The following is a 13,193-nucleotide window of genomic DNA, read 5'->3' as shown; positions in this document are numbered from 1 at the left end:
GGGAATGTAAAATGGCCCGGCCTCTGTGGAAAACATTTGGTGGTTCCTTATCAAGTTTCACATAGAATTACATATGAGCCAGCAACTCCAGTCCTATGTGTATACTAAAGAGAACGGGAAACAGGTGTTCAAACAAAAACTTGTACACGGATGTTCGTAGCATTCATTATTCATATTGGGAGAGGTGGAAACAACCCAAATGTTGTTGAAATGATAAGCAAAATGTCATCTATCCATACGCTGGAATATTATTAATACATAAAAATGAATGAAGAACTGATACGTGGTACAGAATGGATGAACCTTGAAAAGATTATGGGGACAGAAGCCAGACACAAAAGGCCATGTATTGGATGATCCTATTTATCTGAAATGCTCCGAAGAGGCAAATCCAGAAAGATGGAAAGCACATTAGCATTGGGCTGGGGGGGGGTGGGGTGGGGGGAGGGGGGGGGAGGAGGAGGAAGGGGAATGAGAGGGGACAACTTAAGGGATGGAGGGGGCTTGCTTTGGGTGTGATGCAAATGGTATGGAGCTAGACAGCAGTGATGCTTGCATGATATTGTGAATGTACTAAAAGCCATTGAATTGTATACCTTAAAACGGCTAAATGGTGAATTTTAGGTTGTATGTATTTTACCACAATAAGGAAGAAAATTCTGTGCCCACCCCCAAGATTTCTGATTCAATAGCCCTAGCTCGAGTGGGATCTGAGGATTTGTCCTTCTAAAGATTCCCGGCGGCGGTTGGTTCCCAACCACACTTGGAGTGACAACGTCCCAGACTTTGATACTCAACTAGTTTGTCACATCCCCGGAGACTGTCAGATTACAAGGGAACCACCAGATACTATTAGTGTCAAATTTCTGCTAACCAGGCCTCAAGGAGATTAGCAAACCTGCCTCCCCTGGGACCATGTGCCTGGTCTGTGTTTCCATTTTGAAAGAACTCAATAAAGGAATGGACTTTGTTGCTTGAGTTGACTCCAGATCACCTTGGAGGAGGGAGACCCTGGCTGGGAGTCCTCATTACATTCTCCTGAGAAAAGGTCATGTGAGTTCTGTTTTAGGAAGGTATTAGAGAATGAGACAGTTTGTGTGAGCATGGGACCCCGGACCCCTGTTCTTTAACAAAGAACAAAAATTCAACAAAGCGAATTTCAAAGGCCTAAGTGGCTTTATTAACTGATTCATGAATTAGGGGGCACCCTATCTATCATGTAAAGGGGAGCTCTGAGGAGTTGCATAAAACGGAAGGTTTTTATAGGAAGGAAGGTGGGGTATGGAGATTATTAGCAAAAGAAAAGAAAGGATTGCCTCTGGTAAATTCACTTTCCCTAAGGGGTTAGAGGGTCTTATCATGACTTCATCTTCCTTTGGGGGTGGTGGGGAGGGTATGTGACAGATTACCTCACTGGTGCTGATGAGAAAACCCTTGACTGACCCAGGTAAGACTACATGTCTGGAGGAAGTTGAAACTACAGTTGGTTTAGGTATTAAGCCTCCTGTTGGTGATGTGGCCTAGCATAAGCGACTCCATTTGGGGCCTATGGTTTTTCTTTTTGACGCCATATAAAGGAGTGTCATCCTCGGGGCGCCTGGGTGGCTCAGTCGGTTAAGCGTCCGACTTTGGCTCAGGTCATGATCTTGCGGGTTCGTGAGTTCAAGCCCCGCGTCAGGCTCTGTGCTGACAGCTCGGAGCCTGGAGCCTGTTTCAGATTCTGTGTCTCTCTCTCTCTCTCTGACCCTCCCCCGTTCATGCTCTGTCTCAAAAATAAATAAACGTTAAAAAAATTTTTAAAAATAAATAAATAAAGGAGTGTCATCCTATACCCAGTTCTACTGTGGATTGTCCTATAATTCAACTTAATTCTGACAATATCTACCTGGAAAGAACATCAGATCCCAAAGGTTAAGGGCTCAGTCCTGTAAGACTGTCCCCCCACCCCCACTTCAGATGCCAGATTGTCACCTGTGCCTCTGGACCCGCCAGCTGTAGAAGAGAGTTTCCAACGACCTTCTCCTTGGGTTCAATTAAGTTGCTAGAGCTGCTCACAGAACCCAGGAAACCTGTTTACTTACTAGATTACCAGTTTATTACACAGAACATTAAAGGCTATGCATCACCAGTTAGATGAAGAGATACATAGGACACAGCATAGGAAAAGGCCAGGGAGCCTCCATGCTCTCTGAATCTGTGTGTTATGTGTTCACCACCTGGAAGCTTTCCAAACCTCCTCCTTTTGGGTGTTTATGGAGGCTTCATTACCTAGGCACAATTAATTAAGTTTTCTGGCCATCGGTCTCCAGCCCCTAGCCCGGTAGCTGGGGGATTGGGAAAGGAGGAAAGGTTCTGCCCCTCTAATGGAGCTGTTGGTTCCTTCAGCAACCAGTCCCCACCTTTAGGCAAGCTCCTGTCACCTCATTAACATAACAAGACACTTTTGCTGCTGTCATCACTTAGGAAATTCCAAGCATTTTAGGAGCTGTGTGTTAGAAATGGGTCAAAGACCATATACATCTCTTATTATAAATCACAATATCACTTCCTTCCTATACAGCCTCAGACTGAAAGGTTGCGATATTTCTGCCTGCTGCTGTCACTTGTAAAACCCTTTGTCTCCCATAATTCCTACATACCCACTATATGCTAGTGTTAGGTAGAAAAGAGAGGATCTCTCTGTGTTGATCCGGGGGCACTGAAAAGTTTTTGAGGTCCTGTGTGACCTCAGAGGACATCGAGGCCATTTGGCTGGTAGAACCTCAGGAAATGTTACGAACTTATTGTGTATGCCACACCAAGAGAGGCAGGAAGAGTCCCTGTCTGAGGACACTTGGGAGAGAGAGAAGGTCTCTAGAATTCTGTAGACTCTAAAATTGTAATTTGAAGTCTCCCTTGGTTTTAGTCCATGACCAACAGTATCAACAGTATGAATGCTGAGTTTATTCACCTGTCAGGTAACAAAGTCATTGAATATTTCCCTGAGACAAACTGGGTAGAGGAACATGGAATCTTCTGGAGGAGGATGGGATGCTAGAGTCACGGTGGCTACACTAAGGATAGAAATTTTGCAGTTAGGAAGGGGGAAGGAGTCCGTAGGTCTGTATGTGGTTGGTTAAAATAAGTCCCGTTGTTGACTGGGTATTAAGTCACCCCAGGTACTGAATCATTTATTAGAATTGGCTACTTAGAATCTGTTGTGGGGAAACCTAGCATTCAACGTTAATGCGTCCTAAGCAAGTGCTGCACTGAGGGCAAACTTTTACTTTCACATTACCCACATCTGTGAGGGGGTTATGTGTGGGATGGGGTGGGAAAGAGGTATATTGTCACTTTAAATTTGGTTGCAACCTTGGCAGATGTTTCCAAAGCTCTAGCTTGTTCAGGAGGCTTTTCTCATTTTTCAAGATTTCACATAAGCTAGGCCTTATTTTCTTGGCCTCCGATGCCAAACTTAAAAAAACTTAAATTTTTAGTTTCAGTTACAAAACTTTAGGAGACTTTATGGGCCTTTGTACAGCCAAAGACCTACTTGGGAGGTAAGTAAGGCTCCCTTGTTAAGCATGTCTTGAAGGGAGTTTGTATTTTGTAACTTTCACTTGGAAAGGATTATAGATTCACAGAAAGTTGCAAGGAAGTGTACAAACAAGTCCTGTTTACCTCCCTAATAACATCTTGCATAGCAATAGTAAAATATCAAAGCCATGTGGGGCACCTGGGTGGCTCAGCCGGTTGAGCATCTGACTTCGGCTCAGGTCATGATCTCGTGGTTCGTGAGTTTGGGCCCCACGTCAGGCTCTGTGCTGACAGCTCAGAGCCTGGAGCCTGCTTCGGATTCTGTGTCCCCTTCTCTCTCCGCCCCACCCCTGCTTGTGCTCTCTCTCTGTCTTTCAAAAATGAATAAACATTAAAAAAAATTTAAAAAATATCAAAGCCATGTAATGGACATTAGTACGATGCACAGAATTACTGAGATTTCACCAGTTATATCTGCATTCATTTATGTGTGTGCTCATAGGTCTGTGCAGATGTATCACATATATAGCTTCCTGTAACTTCTAACGCAATCAAGATACAGACTGTTCCATCACCACAGGATCTCCCAAGATAACCCTCTATGGCCACATCCAGTCTCTCACTCCCATTCCCAACCCTGACAACCATGAATCTGCTCTCGTCCATCTCTATCACTTTATTTCAAGAATATTACATAAATGAAACCATTCAATATGCAAACTTTTGAGACTGGCTTTCACTACACGTAACTTGAAAGGAATATATTTTGACCCAGGTTTATACAGCTCACAAAAACTGCCTTCATCCAGCATAGCATTACAAAATTTCTTTAATTTCAGTCCCGAAACACAACATATCCCACCCCTCTGACATCTGTGAGATATAGATCAGGGATAAACACTGCCAGGTCCTTATCCAGCTTCTGAGATCATATGTGAACCTTCTATAGCCAAAACAGAAATCGTAGGGTGTTTTTTTTTCCCCCCAGATTGCAAGCTGTTATTAGCATTTACATGTCCAGAGGACGTGGAAAATTTGCAGAGATGTTCTTTAGAAGTGTTTAACAACGCTGTCTGCATATTAAAATCACCTGGGGGAGCTTTAAAACATTTCAGAGCCTGTGAACCACAAACCAATTAAATCACATGGGAGTGGGGACAGGAATAGATTTTTTTTTAAAGCTCCCCAGGCAATTCTAACTGGCTACCAAGTATGAAAACTGTTCTAAAACAATTAGCTGCACAAGACAGAGGTGCTCAAAACTTGGGGTCCTGGAAGTAAATCAGTTTCACCTGCGTAATTGGGGAACACCACAAAAGCTTAGGCTTTTCCTCCTTGACGGACCTTGACCTCAGGGTGCTTCGTTAGCTCCTGAGGTGATTCTGATGCTCCCCAAAGTCTGAGAACCACTGACTCAGAGCACTGTCCTCACACTAAAATCACCTGCAGTGTTTTATTTAAATACTGATGGATGTTCAGATCCCACAGCCAGAATGTTTGTATTTCACTGCTCTAGAGTACAGCCTGGGCATTCTTTTTTGTATTATGATGTTTTAATGTTCCCAAGGTGATTCTACTATGCCTACTGAGTTATGGAATTAAAAAAACAAAATTTAAAAACGAACACAAAGTGTATATTCGTCTCTCTGGATTCATTTAATGTCAGCTAGTGGATGAGTATGTGAATTTCCAAGAGTAGCCTCCTTGGAATTACATCAGTTCTCTGCATGGTCTTTAAGGCTGTAGCCCACATATACACCCAGGGTTGCACAGCCCTTACCAGCTCTCCCGTACCCCGGTGGATAAGCCCTCTACTTTGGAAGTCAAGTTTCCTCTGTAGAAATGGAAATAAACTTACCAACCAAGTTCGTGGCAACCTCTTGCCTTGCTGCCTTCTGGCAATAGGATTTTCACCTGAGGAGAAAAAACCAGAAATTAAGAATGTAACTGGGCAACGGGTGCCTGGGTGGCTCAGTCAGTTAAGCGTCCAACTTATGCTCAGGTCACTGTCTTGAGGTTCGTGAGTTTGAACCCCGCATTGGGCTCTGTGCTGACAGCTCGGAGCCTGGAACCTGCTTTGGATTCTGTGTCTCCCTCTCTCTCTCTTTCTCTCTCTCTGTCCCTTCCCCACTCGTACTCTGTGTGTCTCTCTAAAAAATAAACAAACATGAAACAAATTATAAAAATCTAACTGGGCAGGCAATGAAGGGGTGCATAAGGCCAGGAAGGGAGAGTGCCCCGAGACCCTGTGTGGCTCTTACACAGCAAGCTTTGCACATCTCCACTTACTTCATCTGATGCCCCCAGGAATCTCAGATACTAATTTGAAACATTAACAGCAGGGTTGCATCTATGAGTTGAGCCTTCCAGGACTGCCATTTGGTAGGTCAGAAATGGTCTAACAATGTCAATTTCACAGAGTGCAACACCATACAAAACACAATGTGTCTTAACTCTTTGGTCCAAGTGTGTTTTCTGTTTAGGTTGATAACAGGGGATGTGACGAATTCTTACCACCTGTCATGCCGTCCATTACACAGTGCATCTCCATGATGGCACCTATTCAGAAATATGTGACCAAGACCCTAATGTAACAGTTCAAGGTTTAGTAGTCGAAAAAAAAATAATCACTTGGATTGGTTTTATTTTTATTTATTTATTTATTTATTTATTTATTTATTTATTTATTTATTTATTTTAAAGTAGGTTCCATGCCCAATGTGGGGCTCGAACTCAAGAGTCTCATGCCCTCCTGACGCAACCAGCCAGTCTGGTTAGCAAGCAAGTCTAGGGTGGGTCCTAGGAATCCACTAAACAAGTGATGAAGGCACCAGAGGCAATCTGATAGCAAAGCACAAGCTAACACCCCACAAGCGACCCTCCCCCTACCAGGAGGGATCTGTGTGACATTCCTCAGGCACTCCTGGCTGCCCAAGAGCAAAGGACAGGGAAAAACAAGGGGTTAACTGAAAGAGATCACAGTCTTGCAAGACAAGAGTCTTCATTGCTTTGCAACTGTCTTAATGAGTTACAAGGAAAAAAGGCAATCTCTGGAAATCTATAGAGTCAATTTCCTGGAGCCCTAAAATCACCCTCCCCTCCACTGGCGTGGGGAACAAAGAAGAAAATGTAGGTAAAATTAAATTTCCTTACAACCTGGAGCCCACTGACAAATATTCGAGATAGGCAGAGTAAAACATTCCTCCAAGAAACTCCCAACTGTCTTAATGTTAATGCCTTACTAAGGGAAAAATAACTTTAGCTCTACAATTCGCAAGGCCTCCAGTATCTTAAGAGTCCTCTTTATCATATGAAATTCCTTTTGGAAACCTCCCTTTTCCTTTATGCCCCCCTGCCCAGCTCCATAGTATATAATCAGTCACTCTCCACAACCCCAGGGTAGCTCTTTCTGCCTGCCCATAGCTCCTGTCTCCATGATTTAATAAAATCACCTTTTTGCACCAAAGACATCTCAAGAATTCTCTCTTGGCCTTCAGCTCGGGACCCCCACCAGCACTCCAAAACCACATCACAAGTACTGTGGGAGATCCTGAAACAGGTGCACTTACTAATCTATGAAACACCAAACAAATGGAGCCTTTTGGGCTGTTGAGATAATTGTGAAAACCTTGAGTAGCACTCTTGTATGGAGCTCACTTTGTGCCTGGCACTATTCTAACATATTGATATATTCAACCTTCACAACAGCTCTATGATGCATATACCATCATTATTATTAACTTACAGATTAAAAGACAGAGGTACATAAACATAAAGGGTGCTTGCGTGGTTCAGTCGGGTCGAACTTTCAGTTTCTGCTCAGGTCATCACCTCGCAGTTTACTAAGCTTGAGCCCTGCATCGGGTTCTGTGCGGACAGTATGGACCCGGCTTGGGATTCTCTCTCTCCTTCTCTGTCTGCCCCTCCTGTAGTCAAGCTGTTTCTGTATCTCTCAAAATAAATAAATAAACTTTAAAATTAAAAAAGAAAAGAGGTAAATAAACATAAAATTTTATGTACCTAATTTTAATAGGTTTTACTAATCAATGACAGAGCTGGGATTTGAACCTAGGCAGTGTTGGCTCGAAGATCAGCTCTTCACCGCTCACCTCTGCTAACTGGCCTCGAAGCTGGCCAAGCTCCCCTCATCTATAAAATTGTGGAGAAGTGAGGATGGTCTAGCCCTGCAAACTGGGTGGCAAACTAGAAGAAGTTGCTTTAACTGGCCTTTCTCGCCAGTAAATGGAAACGTTGGATCTGGAATTCTTAAAATTTTGTGAAACTAGAAATCACTTTTAAAAAGCATCAGCCGGTTATCTGAAGCAAGACAGGAACCTAAGTTTAATGTTTGATGCCAGATGCTGGATCGAAATTTCATCAGTTAAGCCTTAGGATTCTTTCTTTCTTTCTTTCTTCTTTCTTTCTTTCTTTCTTTCTTTCTTTCTTTCTTTCTTTCTTTCTTTCTTTCTTTCTTTCTTTCTTTCTTTCTTTCTTTCTTTCCCTCTCTCTCTCTCTCTCTTTCTTTCTTTCTTTCATTTTTTTTAAAAATTTATTTATTTTTGAGAGACAGAGAGAGACTGAGCATAAGTGGGGGAGGGCCAAAGCGGGGGGTGAGACACAGAATACGAAGCAGGCTCCAGGCTCTGAGCTGTCAGCACAGGGCCTGACGTGGGGCTCAAATCCACAGACCATGAGATCATGACCTGCCCGAAGTCGGAAGCTTAACCAATTGAGCCACTCAGGTGCCCTATTTATTTGTTTTTAATGTTCATTTACTATATTTTGAGAGAGAGAGAGAGAGAGAGAGAGTACGAGTGGGGGAGAAGCAGAGAGAGAGAAAGGAGGAGAGAGAAAGAATTCCAAACAGGCTTCATGCTCAGTCCGACTTGGGGCTCGATCTCACAACTGTGAGATTTTCTGAACAGAAATCAAGAGTCAGATGCTTAACCAACTGAGCCACACAGGTGCCCAGGATAAGTGACAGGGATGAACTTCACAGTAGCTAAAACAGAAGAGGGAAAAGGAATTTATTAGTTTACCAACTGACTAGATAGAACTAAATTCTAAGATGGGATCATCCTAACTCTCCCCCATCTCCACTCCCTATTTCCCTCAACACCCCCACTTCCAACTCCTGCTCCCCCCTTCTTGCTCTGGTTTCCTTTGCTTACCTTCTCTGATGTGGTAGCAAAAGTGGCCTGGGGGTTCAAGTTTTCTACCATTGCATACTTACGTAGCCGGGAATAAACAATAAGGCCATCTCCCTTCTGCCATCTACATCAGGACTCTGGCTCAACTGAGGTCACATGCTCAGCCCCAACCCAATCTCCAAGTCCAGGGAATGGGGTATTGGGACTGCCCAGTCTGCCCCTTTCAATGAGAAGGACAAAACCATTGATCGATAGCCTTCCTACAAAAGCAGGGAGGTAAGGATGAGTATTTCCCAAAAGGGAATTATGTGATCCAGACCAAAGCTTTAATAATCATGTAAGAATAAGGATGATAATTGGCATGAACTATTCTAGGTATCTCTACCTCAATGCCTATGCTCTCCCCACTTCCCAGTTTTCTTGAGATATAATTGACAAATAACATTGTACTAGTTTAAGGTGCACAATATCCTGATCTGATACATGTATATATTGCAAAATGATTACCACAAAAGGTTAGTTACCATCCATCACCTCACAGAGATACCATTTTTTTTCTTGTGATAAGAACTTTCAAGATTTACTCTCTTAGCAAATTTTCAAATATACAATACACTATCATTAACTGTCGTCACTATGCTGTACATTACATCCCTGGAACGTATTTATGTTGTAACGAGAAGTTTGTACATTTTGACTGCCTTCACCCATTTCACCCCCACCCTCCACCTCTGGTAACCACCAACCTGTTCCCTATATCTATGAGTCTGGTTTTTGTAGATTCCACCTAAAAGGGAGATTACATACTATCTCTTTTTTCTTTCTGATTTATTTCACTTAGCGTAATGCCCTCAAAGCCCTCAAGATCCTCAAGGTCTATCCATGTTGTTGCAAATGGCAGGATTTCCTTCCTTTTTAATGGTTGAATAATATTCTATTGCACATATGTACTATGTTTTCTTTATCCATTCATCCTTCAATGGACACCTTGATTGTTTCCATGTCTTAGGCATTGTAAATAATGCTACAATAAACAAAAGGGTGCAGATGCTGTGCTCTTTTTTAATTGAAATTTTTATGGAGATTATCATAGATTTAGCCAAAGTTTTAAGAAGGAATAGAGAGAGATCTTATGTACCTTTGACCTGGGTATATATGGTTAAATTTTTCATAACTATAGTACAACATTATAAGTAGTATACTGATAATGATAATTTACCAGTTTTATGCAGATTTTCCCAATTATATCTGTACTTATATGTATTCATTTCCATACATTTTATCATCTCATTTTCCTTTTTTTAAAATGTGTTTTTAAATTTATTGTTGAAAGTGAGAGAGAGACAGACAGACAGAACGTGAGTGGGGGAGAGGCAGAGACAGAGGGAGACACAGAATCTGAAGCAGGCTCCAAGCTGTCAGTACAAACACCAACACAGGACTCGAACCCATGAACTGCAAGATCATGACCTGAGCTGAAGTTGGATGCTTAACCGACGGAGCCACCCAGGCACCCCTCATTTTCCTTTTAATTGCATTGTATGACTTTCACATCATGGGTAGACAATCAAATTCAAGGCATGGTTTCATTAAATGACTAGAAATGGCCAATGTCTCTACTAAGATTGCTCTTTAACAAACCAGATCACGGTCATCGCAGTCATGTTTTCCCTGTGTGCAGAAATGAGCTCAGTGTTTTATAGTGGTCTGGGAAGAGGTAGCTGAAAACCTATCAGACAACAGTTGTTCTACCTACTACATATCATAAGGTGATGACTTAAGTATCTTTTAATAAATTATCTTCAATAAATGTTAGATGTGAGCATGCGCCATATTTTGTGGTCTCTGATACACTGAAAACTTTAACTTTTGGATAGAGGTAGGAATCAGGCCAAGAGAACTCAGAGCTAGGAAAATATTCTCCCATGGATGGAACAGGCCTGACCAGAGGAATAAGAGACTTTGGCAGGGAAGAGGAATCATTTGCAAAGTTCTGAAGTCAGAAGAACAAAGACAAGCACATGTGGAAAACTGGACCCATGTTTGGTTTGGTGAGAAATCACCAAAGGCTGGGAAAGCTGGTAGGACAGGGATGCCTGGAAAGGTAAGAGCAGGAAATGATGGAGGTCCTCCACCCATCCATAGATAGTTGTGCAAGTGTCCTGGGGGATTTAGGCAGAGAAAAATACCCATGAACTCATCTTTGACATTTGCTGACATGTCTATGGTCTCTGGAAGCCAGGTGGTGGTGTTTTCCTCCTCCCTCCATTCCTTCCTTCTTTCCTTCTTTCCTTCCTTCCTTCTTTCCTCCCTCCCTTCCTTCCTCCCTTCCTCCCTTCCTTCCTTCCTTCTTTCCTCCCTCCCTCCCTGTCTCCCTTCCTTCCTCCCTCCCTTTCTTCCTTCCTTCCTTCCTTCCTTCCTTCCTTCCTTCCTTCCTTCCTTCCTTCTTCCCTCCCTCCCTCTTTCCCTTCCCTACCCTTAAAAAATTGAGATATAATTGACATACAATAAACCGTTCATATTTAAAGTACAAATTTGATAAATTTAGACATATGTATGCACCCAGGAAACCATCACCACAATCAAGATGGTAAACATGTCCTTCATCCCCGAAAGTTTCCATGTCCCCCTTTCTAATCCTTACCCCACCTGCTGCAGGTAACCACTGATCTATCTGTATCGCTATAGATTGGTTTGCATTTTCTAGAATTTTAAATATATGAATCATACAGCACGCACTGGTTTTTGTCTGGCTCTTTCATTCACCATAATTATTTTGAGACTCAACCATGCTGTTGTGTCTATCAACATTCCATTTTTTTAAGACTTTATTTTTGGGGTGCTTGGGTGACTCATGTGGTTAAACGTCCAACTCTCGATTTCAGATCAGGTCATCATCTCCGCGTTGTGAAATTGAGACCCACACTCAATGTGGAACCTGCTTAATATTCTCTCCCTCTCTTTCTCTCTGTCTCTCTCTCTCCCTCTGCCCCTTCCCACTCTCTCTATTTGAAAAACAGTACTTTTCAGTAATCTCTACACCTAACACGGGGCTCAAACTCACAACCCTGAGATCAAGAGCCCCATTCTCCACTGACTGAGCCAGCCAGGCACCTCTCAAGTTCATTCCTTTTAAGGCACTTAAAAAAAAATTGTTTAAATGTTAATTTATTTTTGAGAGAGAGTGGGGAAGGGGGTGGGGGAGAGAGAGGGAGAGAGAGAGAATCCCAAGCATGCTCCACACCCATGAACTGTGAGATCATGACCTGAGTCGAAATCAAGAGTCAGATGCTTAACTGACTGGGCCACCCAGGCGCCCCCCTCTCAATGGACCCTGTAATGGCTGAGTGGTATTCCACTGTGTGGCTACATCCGAGCTTGCTTAGCCATTTGTCCAGGGCTTGCTTTATTGACCAGGGAAACCTTTGCCAAAGCTGAGAGCCCTAATGTCCAGCCACCCTGGGTTCCCCATGAGGTCCCCTCAGTGCTATGCTCCCTCACCGTCTTCACCCCTTCCCACTCTCAGTGTCCTCCAGGTAACGAGTGCCAGGAACACATCTGCATTCCTTTTCCAAGGCTGCTGTAACAATTACAGGTGGCTTACAACCAAAGAAACTTGTTCTGCCACGTTCTGGAGCCCACAGGTCTGAGAGCAAGGTGTTGGCGGGGCCTCCTCCCTCTGAAGGCTCTAGGGGAGGATGCCTTTGTGACTCTCCTAGCTTGTGGGGGCTCCAGGCATTCCTTGGCTTGTGGCTGTATCACTTCAATCTCTGCCTCCATCTCCACATGGTCTGCTCCCCTGTTTTCCTGTGTCTCCTCCTTTTCTGTCTCTTACAAGAAAAGCTATTATTGAATTTAGGGCCTATCCTGATCCAGGATGGTCTCGTTTTGAGATCTGCACTTTAATTACACCTGCAGAGACCTTTATTCCAATTAGGGTCACTCCACTTCTTTGGCTTCCTTTCCTTCTGCTTTCCATAGCTCCTCCTGAACATCGGGTCCGATGATAGACCCAGTTTCAGGCTGTTTCTCCCAGCTTCTGAACTAAGTGTGATCAGGTGCCATGAAGAGCATCTACCCAGCCCTAGAGTAAGCCCTTTCTCACTCCCTCATACAGAAATGTCCCATTGTTCCCCATGGTGTGCATTACCCTTTGTTGTGACAAGTATTAGACCCACTTTGTTCAACTACAGGTGCTGGAATGGGCTGACCAGTGCCCCTTCCCCAGGTATGTCCACCTGGAACGTCAGAATGGAGGTTGGCCAACCTGGAAGGTCAGAGGCTGGGACAGATCCTCTTTAACCCACCTCAATCACATTTAGCTTAGACGTTGGGACAGACTACCCTTTATATGGCTTGTCATTGGACTGTGATGGAGCAGCCAGGGCAGCAGAAGCAAAGGAAGCCAGAGGGCAGTTGTGACCAAGAATATGCACTCATCTGGGTACAGAGGGCCCTTGTCTGCTGGGGCCACCACACATACAGGTTCCTAGCATGCAGTAGGTCCTGTTTAAATACTTAGTGGAT

At 43.4% G+C, this 13,193-nt stretch overlaps 1 protein-coding gene across 1 annotated transcript in view; it reads left to right on the top strand.

The window, feature by feature from the left end:
* HSD17B2 (hydroxysteroid 17-beta dehydrogenase 2) overlaps positions 1-13,193 on the top strand; it is a 90,772-nt gene that overhangs the window by 64,961 nt on the left and 12,618 nt on the right. The gene's annotated exons all lie outside the window — the stretch shown is intronic.

Source organism: Acinonyx jubatus, chromosome E2 (genome assembly GCF_027475565.1).
Source record: "Acinonyx jubatus isolate Ajub_Pintada_27869175 chromosome E2, VMU_Ajub_asm_v1.0, whole genome shotgun sequence".
NCBI lineage: Eukaryota > Metazoa > Chordata > Mammalia > Carnivora > Felidae > Acinonyx > Acinonyx jubatus.
Note: the sequence above shows the minus strand (reverse complement) of the source record. Positions and strands in the feature narration are given on the sequence as shown.